Consider the following 15,745-nt stretch of genomic DNA (forward strand, 5'->3'; position numbering starts at 1 on the left):
AGTCTGGCCAAACTGAGCCTATCATAGAGGAGAAACAGTAGAATAAGGCTCAGTGGGTAGGAGAAAAAAGGAATTGACATGGATAAGTAGTGGCCAAACCTGAGCCTGATAATGTAAGAAGGGATGAATGGAATAAATGGGAACCATATCTGGCCAAACTGAGGCTACCATTAAGGAGAAACAGTAGAATAAGGCTCAGTGGGTAGGGAAAAAAAGGAATTGACATAGGTAAGTAGTGGCCAAACATGAGCCTGATAATGTAAGAAAGGAAGAATGGAATAAATGGGAGCCATGTCTGGCCAAACTGAACCTATTATAGAGGAGAAAGAGTAGAATAAAGGATAGCTTAGTGGGAAGGAGAAAAAAGGAATTGACATAGGTAAGTAGTGGGCAAACATGGGCCTGATAATGTAAGAAAGGAAGGAATAAATAGGAGCCAAGTCTGGCCAAACTGAGCCTATCATAGAGGAGAAACAGTAGAATAAGGCTCAGTGGGTAGGAGAAAAAAGGAATTGACACAGGTAAGTAGTGGCCAAACATGAGCATGATAATGTAAGAAAGGAAAGAATAAATGGGAGCCATGTCTGGCCAACTGAGCCTGATAATGTAAGGAAGGAATCGGGGCCAGGTCTCGCCGAACCGAGCCAACCATGGAGAAGAAATGATGGAATAAGCTCATTGGGATGGAGAAAAACGGAATTGATACAGGTAAGTAGTGGCCAAACGCGAGCCTGATAATGTAAGAAAGGAAGGAATAAATGGGAGCCATGTCTGCCCAAAATGAACCTATCGTAGATGAGAAAGAGTAGAATAAGGCTCAGTGGGTTGGAGAAAAAAGGAATCGATACAGGTAAGTAGTGGCCAAACATGAGCCTGATAATGTAAGAAAGGAAGGAATAAATGTGAGGAGGAGGTAGAAGCTGAAGGAAGGATGCAGGGGAAGGTACCTCCCCAGATGCAGGGGAGGGCACCATGACACAGGTTGTGTCTTTTTGTCTTGTGTGCTCCCAGAAGTATTTGGTGGGCCATTGTGAGATGCAGTAAGTTGGACTAGATGGGCCTTTGGCCTGAGCCAGCAGGGCTCTTCTCATGTTCATATAAAGAAGGAGTGTTGAGGGGAAAGTGAGGCAGAGGTCAGAACAATAAAAAATCTGTAATCAGTCTGAGATAGGAGAGTGAAACGGGGAGGAAAAGAAAGCGAGAACATTTTCAGATGCAGAGAAACCTTACCACAAGGAAAAGAATGGATAGGAGGAAACATGTAAGGAAATAAATGGATAGGAGAGTGAAACGGGGAGGAAATAAATGGAATAAAAGGAATAAATGGGAGCCATGTCTGGCCAAACTGAGCCTGATAATGTAAGGAAGGAAGAGGGGCCAGGTCTGGCCGAACCGAGCCAACCATGGAGAAGAAATGGTGGAATAAGCTCATTGGGATGGAGAAAAATGGAATTGATACAGGTAAGTAGGGGCCAAACATGAGCCTGATAATGTAAGAAAGGAAGGAATAAATGGGGACAAGTCTGTCCAAACTGAGCCTGATAAAGTAAGGAAGGAATAAATAGGGGCCAGGTCAGGCCAAACCAAGCCAACTATGGAGAAGAAATGGTGGAATAAGCTCATTGGGAAGAAGGAAAAAAGGAATTGACACAGGTAAGTAGTGGCCAAACGAGAGCCTGATAATGTAAGAAAGGAAGGAATAAATGGGGACAAGTCTGTCCAAACTGAGCCTGATAGTAAGGAAGGAATAAATAGGGGCCAGGTATGGCCGAACCAAGCCAACCATGGAGAAGAAATGGTGGAATAAGCTCATTGGGAAGAAGAAACAAGGAATTGACACAGGTAAGTAGTGGCCAAATATGAGCCTGATAACGTAAGTAAGAATGGAATAAATGGGTGCCAAGTCTGGCCAAACTCAGCCTATGGTAGTGGAGAAATCGTGGAAAAAGGGAGAGCTCAGTGGGTTGGAGAAAAAAGGAATTGACATAGGTATGTAGTGGCCAAACATGAGCCTGATAATGTAAGAAAGGAAGGAATAAAAGGGAGCCATGTCTGGCCAACTGAGCCTGATAATGTAAGGAAGGAATAGGGGCCAGGTCTGGCCGAACTGAGACAACCATGGAGAAGAAATGATGGAATAAGCTCATTGGGAAGGAGAAAAAAGGAATTGATACAGGTAAGTAGTGGCCAAACGTGAGCCTGGTAATGTAAGAATGGAAGGAATAAATAGGAGCCACGTCTAGCCAAACTGAGCCTATCAAAAAGGAGAAACAGTAGAATAAGGCTCAGTGGGTAGGAGAAAAAAGGAATTGATATAGATAAGTAGTGGCCAAACATGAGCCTGATAATGTAAGAAAGGAAGAATGGAATGAATGGGAGCCATGTCTGGCCAAAGTGAAACTAACATAGAGGAGAAACAGAAGAATAATGGAGAGCTCAGTGGGAATGAGAAACAAGGAACAGGACACAATTAAGTAGTGGCCAAACATGAGCCTGATAATGTAAGAAAGGAAGGAATAAATGGAGCCAAGTCTATCCAAACTGAGCCTGATAATGTAAGGAAGGAATAAGGGCCAGGTCTGCCCGAACAGAGCCAACCATGGAGAAGAAATGGTGGAATAAGCTCATTGGGAAGGAGAAAAAAAGAATTGAAACAGGTAAGTAGTGGCCAAACGTGAACCGGATAATGTAAGATAGGAAGGAATAAATAGGAGCCAAGTATGGCCAAAATGAGCTTGATAATGTAAGAAAGGAATAAATAGGGACCAGGTCTGGCTGAACTGAGCCAACTATGGAGAAGAAATGGTGGAATAAGCTCATTGGGAATGAGAAAAAAGGAATTGACACAGGTAAGTAGTGGCTAAACGAGAGCCTGATAATGTAAGAAAGGAAGGAATAAATGGGAGCCATGTCTGGCCAAACTGAGCCTGATATTGTAAGGAAGGAATAGGGGCCAGGTCTGGCCGAACTGAGCCAACCATGGAGAAGAAATGGTGGAATAAGCTCATTGGGAAGGAGAAAAAGGAATTGATACAGGTAAGTAGTGGCCAAATGTGAGCCGGATAATGTAAGAAAGGAAGGAATAAATGGGAGCCATGTCTGGCCAAACTGAGCCTGATAATGTAAGGAAGGAATAGGGGCCAGGTCTGGCCGAACCGAGCCAACCATGGAGAAGAAATGGTGGAATAAGCTCATTGGGAAGGAGAAAAAAGGAATTGATACAGGTAAGTAGGGGCCAAACGTGAGCCGGATAATGTAAGAAAGGAAGGAATAAATAGGAGCCAAGTTTGGCCAAACGGAGCCTATCATAGAGGAGAAACAGTAGAATAGTGTCCAAACATCAGCCTGATAATGTAAGAAAGGAAGGAATAAATGGGAGCCAGGTCTGGCCAAACTGAGCCTATCATAGAGGAGAAACAGTAGAATAAGGCTTAGTGGGTAGGAGAAAAAAGGAATTGACATAGGTAAGTAGTGGCCAAACATGAGCCGGATAATGTAATAAAGGAAGAATGGAATAAATGGGAGCCATGTCTGGCCAAACTGAACCTGTCATCGAGGATAAAGAGTGGAATAAAGGAGAGCTCAGTGGGAAGTAGAAACAAGGAACAGGAGACAGGTAAGTAGTGGCCAAACATGAGCCTGATAATGTAAGAAAGGAAGGAATAAATGGGGCCAAGTCTGTCCAAACTGAGCCTGATAATGTAAGGAAGGAATAAATAGGGGCCTGGTCTGGCCAAACCAAGCCAACCATAGAGAAGAAATGGTGGAATAAGCTCATAGGGAAGTAGAAAAAAGGAATTGACACAGGTAAGTAGTGGACAAATGTGAGCCGGATAATGTAATAAAGGAAGAATGGAATAAATGGGAGCCATGTCTGGCCAAACTGAACCTGTCATCGAGGATAAAGAGTGGAATAAAGGAGAGCTCAGTGGGAAGTAGAAACAAGGAACAGGAGACAGGTAAGTAGTGGCCAAACATGAGCCTGATAATGTAAGAAAGGAAGGAATAAATGGGGCCAAGTCTGTCCAAACTGAGCCTGATAATGTAAGGAAGGAATAAATAGGGGCCTGGTCTGGCCAAACCAAGCCAACCATAGAGAAGAAATGGTGGAATAAGCTCATTGGGAAGTAGAAAAAAGGAATTGACACAGGTAAGTAGTGGACAAATGTGAGCCTGATAACTTAAGGAAGAATGGAATAAATGGGAGCCAATTCTGGCCAAACTCAGCCTATGATAGAGGAGAAATGGTGGAAAAAGAAGAGCTCAGTGGGTTGGATAAAAAAGGAATTGACACAGTTAAGTAGTGGCCAAACGTGAGCCTGACGATGTAAGAAAGGAAGGAATAAATGGGGCCAAGTCTGGCCAAACTGAACCTATCATAGAGGAAAAAAGTAGAATAAGGCTCAGTGGGAAGGAGAAAAAATGAATTGACATAGGTAAGTAGTGGCCAAACTTGAACCTAATAATGTAAGAAAGGAAGAATGGAATAAATGGGAGCCATGTCTGGCCAAACTGAACCTATCATAGAGGGGAAACAGTGGAATAAGGGAGAGCTCAGTGGGTAGGAGAAAAAAGGAATTGACACAGGTAAGTAGTGGCCAAAAGTGAGCCTGATAATGTAAGGAAGGAATAAATAGGGGCCAGGTCTGGCCGAACTGAGTCAACCATGAAGACGAAATGGTGGAATGAGCTCATTGGGAAGGGGAAAATAGGAATTGAAACAGGTAAGCAGTGGTCAAACATGAGCCTGATAATGTAAGGAAGGAAGGAATAAATTGTGAGAAGTCTGGCCAAACTGAGCTTATCATAGAGGAGAAACAGTCGAATAAGGCTCAGTGGGTAGGAGATAATGTAAAGAAAAATGGAATAAATGGGAGCCATGTCTTCCAAAATGAACCTATCATAGAGGGGAAACAGTGGAATATGGGAGAGCTCACTGGGTAGGAGAAAAAAGGAATTGATATAGGTAAGTAGTGGCCAAACATGAGCCTGATAATCTAAGAAAGGAAGAAATAAATGGGAGCCAAGTCTGTGCAAACGGAACCTATCCAAGAGGCGAAACAGTAGAATACGGCTCAGTGGGTAGAAGAAAAAAGGAATTGACATAGATAAGTAGTGGCGAAACATGAGCCTGATAACGTAAGGAAGAATGGAATAAATGAGAGCCATGTCTGGCCAAACTGAACCTATCATAGAGGGGAAACAGTGGAATAAGGAAGAGCTCAGTTGGTAAGAGAAAAAAGGAATTGACACAGGTAAGTAGTGGCCAAACGTGAGCCTGATAATGTGAGAAAGGAAGGAATAAATAGGAGCCAAGTATGGCCAAAATGAGCCTGATAATGTAAGAAAGGAATAAATAAGGACCAGGTCTGGCCGAACTGAGCCAACCATGGAGAAGAAATGGTTGAATAAGCTCATTGGGAAAGAGAAAAAAGGAATTGACAGAGGTAAGTAGTGGCCAAACGAGAGCCTGATAATGTGAGAAAGGAAGGAATAAATGGGAGCCAAGTCTGGCCAAACTGAGCCTATAAAAGAGGAGAAATAGTAGAATAAGGCTCAGTGGGTAGGAGATAATGTAAAGAAAAAAGGAATAAATGGGAGCCACGTCTGGCAAAAATGAACCTATCATAGAGGGAAAACAGTGGAATCAAGGAGAGCTCAGTGGGTAGGAGAAAAAAGGAATTGTCACAGGTAAGTAGTGGCCAAACATGAGCCTGATAATGTAAGAAAGGAATAAATAGGGGCCAGTTTTGGCCGAACCAAGCCAACCATGGAGAAGAAATGGTGGAATAAGCTCATTGGGAAGGAGAAAAAAAGAATTGACACAGTTAATTAGTGGCCAAACGTGAGCCTGAACGTAAGGCAGAATGGAATAAATGGGAGCCAAGTCTGGCCAAACTCAGCCTATGGTAGAGGAGAAATGGTGGGAAAAGGGAGAGCGCAGTGGGTAGGAGAAAAAAGGAATTAACACAGGTAAGTAGTGGCCAAACATGAGCAGGATAATATAAGAAAGGAAGGAATAAATGGGAGCCAAGTCTCGCCAAACCGATCCTGATAATGTAAGGAATGAATAAATAGGGGCCAGGTCTGGCCAAATCAAGTCAACCGTGAAGAAGAAATGATGGAATAAGCTCATTGGGAAGGAGAAAAAAGGAATTGACATAGATAAGTAGTGGTCAAATGTGAGCCTGATAATGTAAGAAAGGAAGAATGGAATAAATGGGAGCCATGTCTGGCCAAACTGAAACTATCATAGAGGAGAAAAAGTAGAATAAGCCTCAGTGGGTAGAAGAAAATAGGAATTGACATAGATAAGTAGTGGCCAAACCTGAGCCTGATAATGTAAAGAAGAATGGAATAAATGGGAAACATATCTGGCCAAACTGAACCTATCATAGAGGGGAAACAGTGGAAAAAGGGAAAGCTCAGTGGGTAGGAGAAAAAAAAAATGATACAGGGAAGTAGTGGCCAAACATGAGCCTGATAATGTAAGAAAGGAATAGAGGCCAGGTCTGGCCGAACTGAGCCAACCATGGAGAAGAAATGATGGAATAAGCTCATTGGGAAGGAGAAAAATGGAATTGATATGGGTAAGTAGTGGCCAAACGTGAGCCTGATAATGTAAGAAAGGAAGGAATAAATAGGAACCACGTCTAGCCAAACTGAGCCTATCATAGAGGAGAAACAGTAGAATAAGGCTCAGTGGGTAGGAGAAAAAAGGAATTGACATAGATAAGTAGTGGCCAAACATGAGCCTGATAATGTAAGAAAGGAAGAATGGAATGAATGGGAGCCATGTCTGGCCAAAGTGAAACTAACATAGAGGAGAAACAGAAGAATAATGGAGAGCTCAGTGGGAATGAGAAACAAGGAACAGGACACAATTAAGTAGTGGCCAAACATGAGCCTGATAATGTAAGAAAGGAAGGAATAAATGGAGCCAAGTCTATCCAAACTGAGCCTGATAATGTAAGGAAGGAATAGGGGCCAGGTCTGCCTGAACAGAGCCAACCATGGAGAAGAAATGGTGGAATAAGCTCATTGGGAAAGAGAAAAAAAGAATTGAAACAGGTAAGTAGTGGCCAAACGTGAACCGGATAATGTAAGATAGGAAGGAATAAATAGGAGCCAAGTATGGCCAAAATGAGCTTGATAATGTAAGAAAGGAATAAATAGGGACCAGGTATGGCTGAACTGAGCCAACTATGGAGAAGAAATGGTGGAATAAGCTCATTGGGAATGAGAAAAAAGGAATTGACACAGGTAAGTAGTGGCTAAACGAGAGCCTGATAATGTAAGAAAGGAAGGAATAAATGGGAGCCATGTCTGGCCAAACTGAGCCTGATATTGTAAGGAAGGAATAGGGGCCAGGTCTGGCCGAACTGAGCCAACCATGGAGAAGAAATGGTGGAATAAGCTCATTGGGAAGGAGAAAAAGGAATTGATACAGGTAAGTAGTGGCCAAATGTGAGCCGGATAATGTAAGAAAGGAAGGAATAAATAGGAGCCAGGTATGGCCAAAATGAGCCTGATAATGTAAGAAAGGAATAAATAGGGACCAGTTCTGGCCGAACTGAGCCAACCATGGAGAAGAAATGATGGAATAAGCTCATTGGGAATGAGAAAAAAGGAATTGATACAGGTAAGTAGTGGCCAAACATGAGCCTGAAAGCGTAAGGAAGAATGGAAAAAATGGGAGCCATGTCTGGCCAAACTATACCTAACATAGAGGGGAAACAGTAGAATAAGGAAGAACTCAGTGGGTTGGAGAAAAAAGGAATTGACACAGGTAAGTAGTGGCCAAACATGAGCCTGATAATGTAAGAAAGGAAGGAATAAATGGGGACAAGTCTGTCCAAACTGACCCTGATAATGTAAGGAAGGAATAAATAGGGGCCAGGTATGGCCGAAGCAAGCCAACCATGGAGAAGAAATGGTGGAATAAGCTCATTGGGAAGAAGAAACAAGGAATTGACACAGGTAAGTAGTGGCCAAATGTGAGCCTGATAACTTAAGGAAGAATGGAATAAATGGGAGCCAATTCTGGCCTAACTAAGAAAACTAGAGGAGAAATGGTGGAAAAAAGGAGAGCTCAGTGGGTTGGAGAAAAAAGGAATTGACACAGTTAAGTAGTGGCCAAACGTGAGCCTGACGATGTAAGAAAGGAAGGAATAAATGAGAGCCAAGTCTAGCCAAACTGAGCCTATCATAGAGGAGAAACAGTAGAATAAGGCTCAGAGGGTAGGAGAAAAAAGGAATTTACATAGGGAAGTAGTGGCCAAACGTGAGCCTGATAATGTAAGTAAGGAAGAATGGAATAAATGGGAGCCAAGTCTGTCCAAACTGAACCTATCATAGAGGAGAAAAAGTAGAATAAGACTCAGTGGGAAGGAGAAAAAATGAATTGACATACATAAGTAGTGGCCAAATATGAGCCTAATAATGTAAGAAAGGAAGAATGGAATAAATGGGAGCCATGTCTGGCCAAACCGAACCTATCATAGAGGGGAAACAGTGGAATAAGGGAGAGCTCGGTGGGTAGGAGAAAAAAAGAATTGACACAGGTATGTAGTGGCCAATCGTGAGCCTGATAATGTAAGAAAGGAAGGAATAAATGGGGACAAGTCTGTCCAAACTGACCCTGATAATGTAAGGAAGGAATAAATAGGGGCCAGGTATGGCCGAAGCAAGCCAACCATGGAGAAGAAATGGTGGAATAAGCTCATTGGGAAGAAGAAACAAGGAATTGACACAGGTAAGTAGTGGCCAAATGTGAGCCTGATAACGTAAGGAAGAATGGAATAAATGGGTGCCAAGTCTGGCCAAACTCAGCCTATGGTAGTGGAGAAATCGTGGAAAAAGGGAGAGCTCAGTGGGTTGGAGAAAAAAGGAATTGACATAGATAAGTAGTGGCCAAACATGAGCCTGATAACGTAAGGAAGAATGGAATAAATGGGAGCCATATCTGGCCAAACTGAACCTATCATAGAGGGGAAACAGTGGAATAAGGAAGAGCTCAGTGGGTAGGAGAAAAAAGGAATTGACACAGATAAGTAGTGGCCAAACATCAGCCTGATAATGTAAGAAAGGAAGGAATAAATGGGAGCCATGTCTGGCCAAACTGAGCCTGATAATGTAAGGAAGGAATAGGGGCCAGGTCTGGCCGAACCGAGCCAACCATGGAGAAGAAATGGTGGAATAAGCTCATTGGGAAGGAGAAAAAAGGAATTGATACAGGTAAGTAGGGGCCAAACGTGAGCCGGATAATGTAAGAAAGGAAGGAATAAATAGGAGCCAAGTTTGGCCAAACGGAGCCTATCATAGAGGAGAAACAGTAGAATAGTGGCCAAACATCAGCCTGATAATGTAAGAAAGGAAGGAATAAATGGGAGCCAAGTCTGGTCAAACGGAGCCTGATAATATAAGAAAGGAATAAATACGGGCCAGGTCTGGCTGAATCGAGCCAACCATGGAGAAGAAATGGTGGAATAAGCTCATTGGGAAGGAGAAAAAGGAATTGATACAGGTAAGTAGTGGCCAAATGTGAGCCGGATAATGTAAGAAAGGAAGGAATAAATAGGAGCCAGGTATGGCCAAAATGAGCCTGATAATGTAAGAAAGGTATAAATAGGGACCAGGTCTGGCCAAACTGAGCCAACCATGGAGAAGAAATGGTGGAATAAGCTCATTGGGAATGAGAAAAAAGGAATTGACAAAGGTAAGTAGTGGCCAAACGAGAGCCTGATAATGTAAGAAAGGAAGGAATAAATGGGATCCTGATAATAAATGAGCCTGATAATGTAAGGAAGGAATAGGGGCCAGGTCTGGCAGAACTGAGCCAACCATGGAGAAGAAATGATGGAAGAAGCTCATTGGGAAGTAGAAAAAAGGAATTGATACAGGTAAGTAGTGGCCAAACGTGAGCCGGATAATGTAAGAAAGGAAGGAATAAATAGGAGCCAAGTCTGGCCAAACTGAGCCTATAAAAGAGGAGAAATAGTAGAATAAGGCTCAGTGGGTAGGAGATAATGTAAAGAAAAATGGAATAAATGGGAGCCATATCTGGCCAAACTGAACCTGTCATAGAGGGGAAACAGTGGAATAAGGAACAGCTCAGTGGGTAGGAGAAAAGAGGAATTGACATAGATAAGTAGTGTCCAAACCTGAGCCTAATAATGTAAGGAAGAATGGAATAAATGGGAACCATATCTGGCCAAACTGAACCTATCATAGAGGGGAAACAGTGGAAAAAGGGAGAGCTCAGTGGGTTGGAGAAAAAAAAATGACACAGGTAAGTAGTGGCCAAACATGAGCCTGATAATGTAAGAAAGGAAGGAATAAATGGGAGCCATATCTGGCCAACTGAGCCTGATAATGTAAGGAAGGAATAGGGGCCAGGTCTGGCCGAACTGAGCCAACCATGGAGAAGAAATGGTGGAATAAGCTCATTGGGAAGGAGAAAAAAGGAATTGATACAGGTAAGTAGGGGCCAAACGTGAGCCGGATAATGTAAGAAAGGAAGGAATAAATAGGAGCCAAGTTTGGCCAAACGGAGCCTATCATAGAGGAGAAACAGTAGAATAGTGGCCAAACATCAGCCTGATAATGTAAGAAAGGAAGGAATAAATGGGAGCCAAGTCTGGTCAAACGGAGCCTGATAATATAAGAAAGGAATAAATACGGGCCAGGTCTGGCTGAATCGAGCCAACCATGGAGAAGAAATGGTGGAATAAGCTCATTGGGAAGGAGAAAAAGGAATTGATACAGGTAAGTAGTGGCCAAATGTGAGCCGGATAATGTAAGAAAGGAAGGAATAAATAGGAGCCAGGTATGGCCAAAATGAGCCTGATAATGTAAGAAAGGTATAAATAGGGACCAGGTCTGGCCAAACTGAGCCAACCATGGAGAAGAAAAGGTGGAATAAGCTCATTGGGAATGAGAAAAAAGGAATTGACAAAGGTAAGTAGTGGCCAAACGAGAGCCTGATAATGTAAGAAAGGAAGGAATAAATGGGATCCTGATAATAAATGAGCCTGATAATGTAAGGAAGGAATAGGGGCCAGGTCTGGCAGAACTGAGCCAACCATGGAGAAGAAATGATGGAAGAAGCTCATTGGGAAGTAGAAAAAAGGAATTGATACAGGTAAGTAGTGGCCAAACGTGAGCCGGATAATGTAAGAAAGGAAGGAATAAATAGGAGCCAAGTCTGGCCAAACTGAGCCTATAAAAGAGGAGAAATAGTAGAATAAGGCTCAGTGGGTAGGAGATAATGTAAAGAAAAATGGAATAAATGGGAGCCATATCTGGCCAAACTGAACCTATCATAGAGGGGAAACAGTGGAATAAGGAACAGCTCAGTGGGTAGGAGAAAAGAGGAATTGACATAGATAAGTAGTGTCCAAACCTGAGCCTAATAATGTAAGGAAGAATGGAATAAATGGGAACCATATCTGGCCAAACCGAACCTATCATAGAGGGGAAACAGTGGAAAAAGGGAGAGCTCAGTGGGTTGGAGAAAAAAAAATGACACAGGTAAGTAGTGGCCAAACATGAGCCTGATAATGTAAGAAAGGAAGGAATAAATGGGAGCCATATCTGGCCAACTGAGCCTGATAATGTAAGGAAGGAATAGGGGCCAGGTCTGGCCGAACTGAGCCAACCATGGAGAAGAAATGATGGAATAAGCTCATTGGGAATGAGAAAAATGGAATTGATACAGGTAAGTAGTGGCCAAACGTGAGCCTGATAATGTAAGAAAGGAAGGAATAAATAGGAGCCACGTCTAGCCAAACTGAGCCTATCATAAAGGAGAAACAGTAGAATAAGGCTCAGTGGGTAGGGAAAAAAAGGAATTGACACAGGTAAGTAGTGGCCAAACATGAGCCTGATAATGTAAGAAAGGAAGAATGGAATAAATGGGAGCCAGGTCTGGCCAAACTGAACCTATCATAGAGGAGAAAGAGTAGAATAAAGGAGAGCTCGGTGGGAAGGAGAAACAAGGAACAGGACACAATTAAGTAGTGGGCAAACATGAGCCTGATCATGTAAGAAAGGAATAAATAGGGGCCAGGTCTGGCCAAAATGAGCCAACCATGGAGAAGAATTGGTGGAATAAACTCATTGGGAATGAGAAAAAAGGAATTGACACAGGTAAGTATTGGCCAAACGAGAGCCTGATAATGTAAGGAAGGAAGGAATAAATGGGAGCCTGCTAATAAATGAGCCTGATAATGTAAGGAAAGAATAGGGGCCAGGTCTGGCCGAACTGAGCCAACCATGGAGAAAAAATGGTGGAGGAAGCTCATTGGGAATTAGAAAAAAGAAATTGATACAGGTAAGTAGTGGCCAAACGTGAGCCTGATAATGTAAGAAAGAAAGGAATAAATGAGAGCCAAATCTGGCCAAACTGAGCCTATCATAGAGGAGAAACAGTAGAATAAGGCTCAGTGGGTAGGAGAAAAAAGGAATTGACATAGGTAACTACTGGCCAAACATGAGCCGGATAATGTAAGAAAGGAAGGAATAAAGAGGAGCCAAGTCTAGCCAAACTGAGCCTACCATAGAGGAGAAACAGTAGAATAAGGCTCAGTGGGTAGGAGAAAATAGGAATTGACACAGGTAAGTAGTGGCCAAACATGAGCCTGATAATGTAAGAAAGGAAAGAATAAATGGGAGCCATGTCTGGTCAACTGAGCCTGATAATGTAAGGAAGGAATCGGGGTCAGTTCTGGCTGAACCGAGCCAACCATGGAGAAGAAATGATGGAATAAGCTCATTGGGATGGAGAAAAAAGGAATTGATACAGGTAAGTAGTGGCCAAACGTGAGCCTGATAATGTAAGAAAGGAAGGAATAAATGTGAGGAGGAGGTAGAAGCTGAAGGAAGGATGCAGGGGAGGGCACCAGGACACAGGTTGTGTCTTTTTGTCTTGTGTGCTCCCTGAAGTATTTGGTGGGCCATTGTGAGATGCAGGAAGTTGGACTAGATGGGCCTTTGGCCTGAGCCAGCAGGGCTCTTCTTATGTTCTTATAAAGAACGGGTGTTGAGGGGAAACTGAGGCAGAGGTCAGAACAATAAAAAATCTGTTTGTAATCAGTCTGAGATAGGAGAGTGAAACGGGGAGGAAAAGAAAGCGAGAACATTTTCAGATGCAGAGAAACTTTAACACATCTTCAAATCAACATTTTCAACTCTTTTCAAAGAGAAAAGGCGGAAAGGAGACATTTGTATAAGCAAATACAGTGCAAGAACTTACAGCACTGTGAAAGCTACAATCATTAGTCCCATTTTCAAAATTTCCTCCATCTTCCTGTAGTAATATTGTGGAATCAGAGGGGTGCTGCTGTTTTCATGGAGTCCTTGCTGCAGTCGTGGGGAGGTGTTTGGGTCTATTTGGACTTTTCTTGGACAGAGGCAAGCACTGTCAAGTCTGCACGCCCTCCTAATTCTTGCCTCACGTGTCCCAACTCTCCCTCGCCTGCAATACAACATTCTGAGAGGGTAGCCACCATTGCTCTAGCTGGACGACATCAAGGATGGCAGTCGGAGCGGTCCCCGGCTTCCACCCAAACCCCTTTCTTGGAGACAAGCAAGAGAAAATGTACAGCACGTCTACATGACCCAGGTCCATATGGTTGCAATGACTCATCTGGTCTAATTGAAGAAAGACATGAAGGGATTATAGAAGATAATTCATTCCCATGTGAACAGAATCGGTTTGACACGTATTTGAGCAAAGACTCTCAACATCATATTCCTCCAGAGTCTTTATTCCTGCAAGGAGAACAGTTGTGATGTCACCCAATCTTGTTCCTTCTCATGTTGGCTTTTCATCGTTATCAAGTTTTGCTGGATAAAATGGACAATTGTGCTCCTGATAAAAATGGAAATTCTTTTATTGAATTTTAATAAAGTAGTGATTTTTTTCATTGTTGTTCTTAGATGGTTCCTACCTTTGCATCCCAGAACACAAAACAACTTCTCTAGTACAATATGTTAATAGATCACTCAAAAGAGAAGGGGTTCTCACCCAGTATATTATGGTCCATTGCAAATCTCTCCAGCCAGGCACATGGCAAGTTGTCATGAGAATTAGCTTACACTAGTGACAGGGAGCTGTGTGGACTTGCTCTGCTTGCAAGATGTAATTGACTCTTCCTACCTTTTCCCCTGGGGCTATTAATCCCAAAAAGCTTTCTGCCTGGAAAGTAGATTATTGATTATTAAAGAAAGTATTCTCGAAGCATGGAGTACACACCACTCCATTTCTCCCCACAATGCTTCAGAACTGTCACCCTCCTCTCCTTGCTCTCCACGCCGACCTCAAGAAAAACTGGCATTCAGCAATTGCTGACTCCGCTACTTAAAGCCCCTTTTGCATTGGATAGGGGACATGGGATGGCAAGGCAGCTTGTCCCTTACCAAAACTGTTGCCAGGAGAGCCCAGCATTCCTGCCTATTCTCATTAAGAGCAATCAAGTAGAACTTGAGAACCAAACAGCTATCAGAGACAGTGTGGTGTATGGGAGGACAGCTGCCCAAACTTTTGCCTCCCCTCACACTGAAAGAACAAGGGGGCCCTGGAAAGACTTGCAAACTGACAGCAGAGAATCTCCATGTGAAATGAGGCTCACATATGACCTTCCAGCACCTGGGGTAGCAGACCAAACGCCACCCCCAGCTTGTACAGTATATTGTGGTACCCCATTTCCCCCCTTCCGTTATTCAGTGGCATACCAACAGATGCCACCACCTCCTCTTCCCTGCACTTGCTTGCTTCAGTTGGAATGGAGTAGAAGTGGAGAAAGAAGAGTGGCGGACTAGGCTGGCATTTCTCAAACTTTTTGGTCTCCAGAGCCCTTGTTGGCTGATTTTTTGGCAGAGGGTGAGGCAAAACTAACCTCCCTTTTGCATTCAGCGTGGCATTGTCCTTCATCCAGTGGCTGCTTTTTATTATAGCGAGGGGTGGGGTGGGGAGATAGGATTATCAAATCTAATTGAAACACTTAAGAGCAGATATGGGTAGCATTTAACACCCACTTCATCCCTGCAGTTCCCTGGGAGGTCTAGCCCAAAGCAGGGCCCAGGTCACTTATTCAGCACTTCTCCAGGTACCAAGCTGTGATCATTTTGCCTGGTTCCTAGTTAGCGGCTCCTTTTTGTTGTCCTTGTTTTACTTAAAGCCATCAAAATATTCTTTTCATTCTGAACAAATCCTGAAACACCTCGCAACAGGCCTTACTCCCAAGTAAGTCTACACAGAATCCAGAACGTGAAATCTGGATTTGCACCCCCAAAATTCCTACCAACAAGGAGTTAGTCCTTCTTGAACACAAGGAAAGACATGACTGCCATGTTATGAGCACAAGATGCATGTTTGGCTCTCAGAGCTTTGGTACCTTCAGGGCAGCTGCAAGGCTTTGGCAACCAAGAGAAGTGCAAGGACAACCCAGGGAATGGGGTGGGGTGGGGCTTATAGTGGTGTGCTCACAGAGCCCTTGAAGGAAGTGGTTCCCAAACTTTTTTGCCTGGTAGCTTCCATGACCTACTGGGCTATTGGCTGCAGTGCCCCATTACAGCTACAAGCCTATACACTGTATAAGGCAGCAGGTTTTTCGAGAAGATTCTGTGGCTCCCCTGGATGGTTCCCATGGCTTTTGGGGAACTGCTGCCATGTAGGGATTTTGCAGAGCCACAGGGCTCTGCGGAGCAGTTTGAGAAACACTGGGCTAGAGGATCCCCTCTT

This window comes from Tiliqua scincoides, chromosome 8 (assembly GCF_035046505.1).
Source record: "Tiliqua scincoides isolate rTilSci1 chromosome 8, rTilSci1.hap2, whole genome shotgun sequence".
Taxonomy (NCBI): Eukaryota; Metazoa; Chordata; class Lepidosauria; order Squamata; family Scincidae; genus Tiliqua; species Tiliqua scincoides.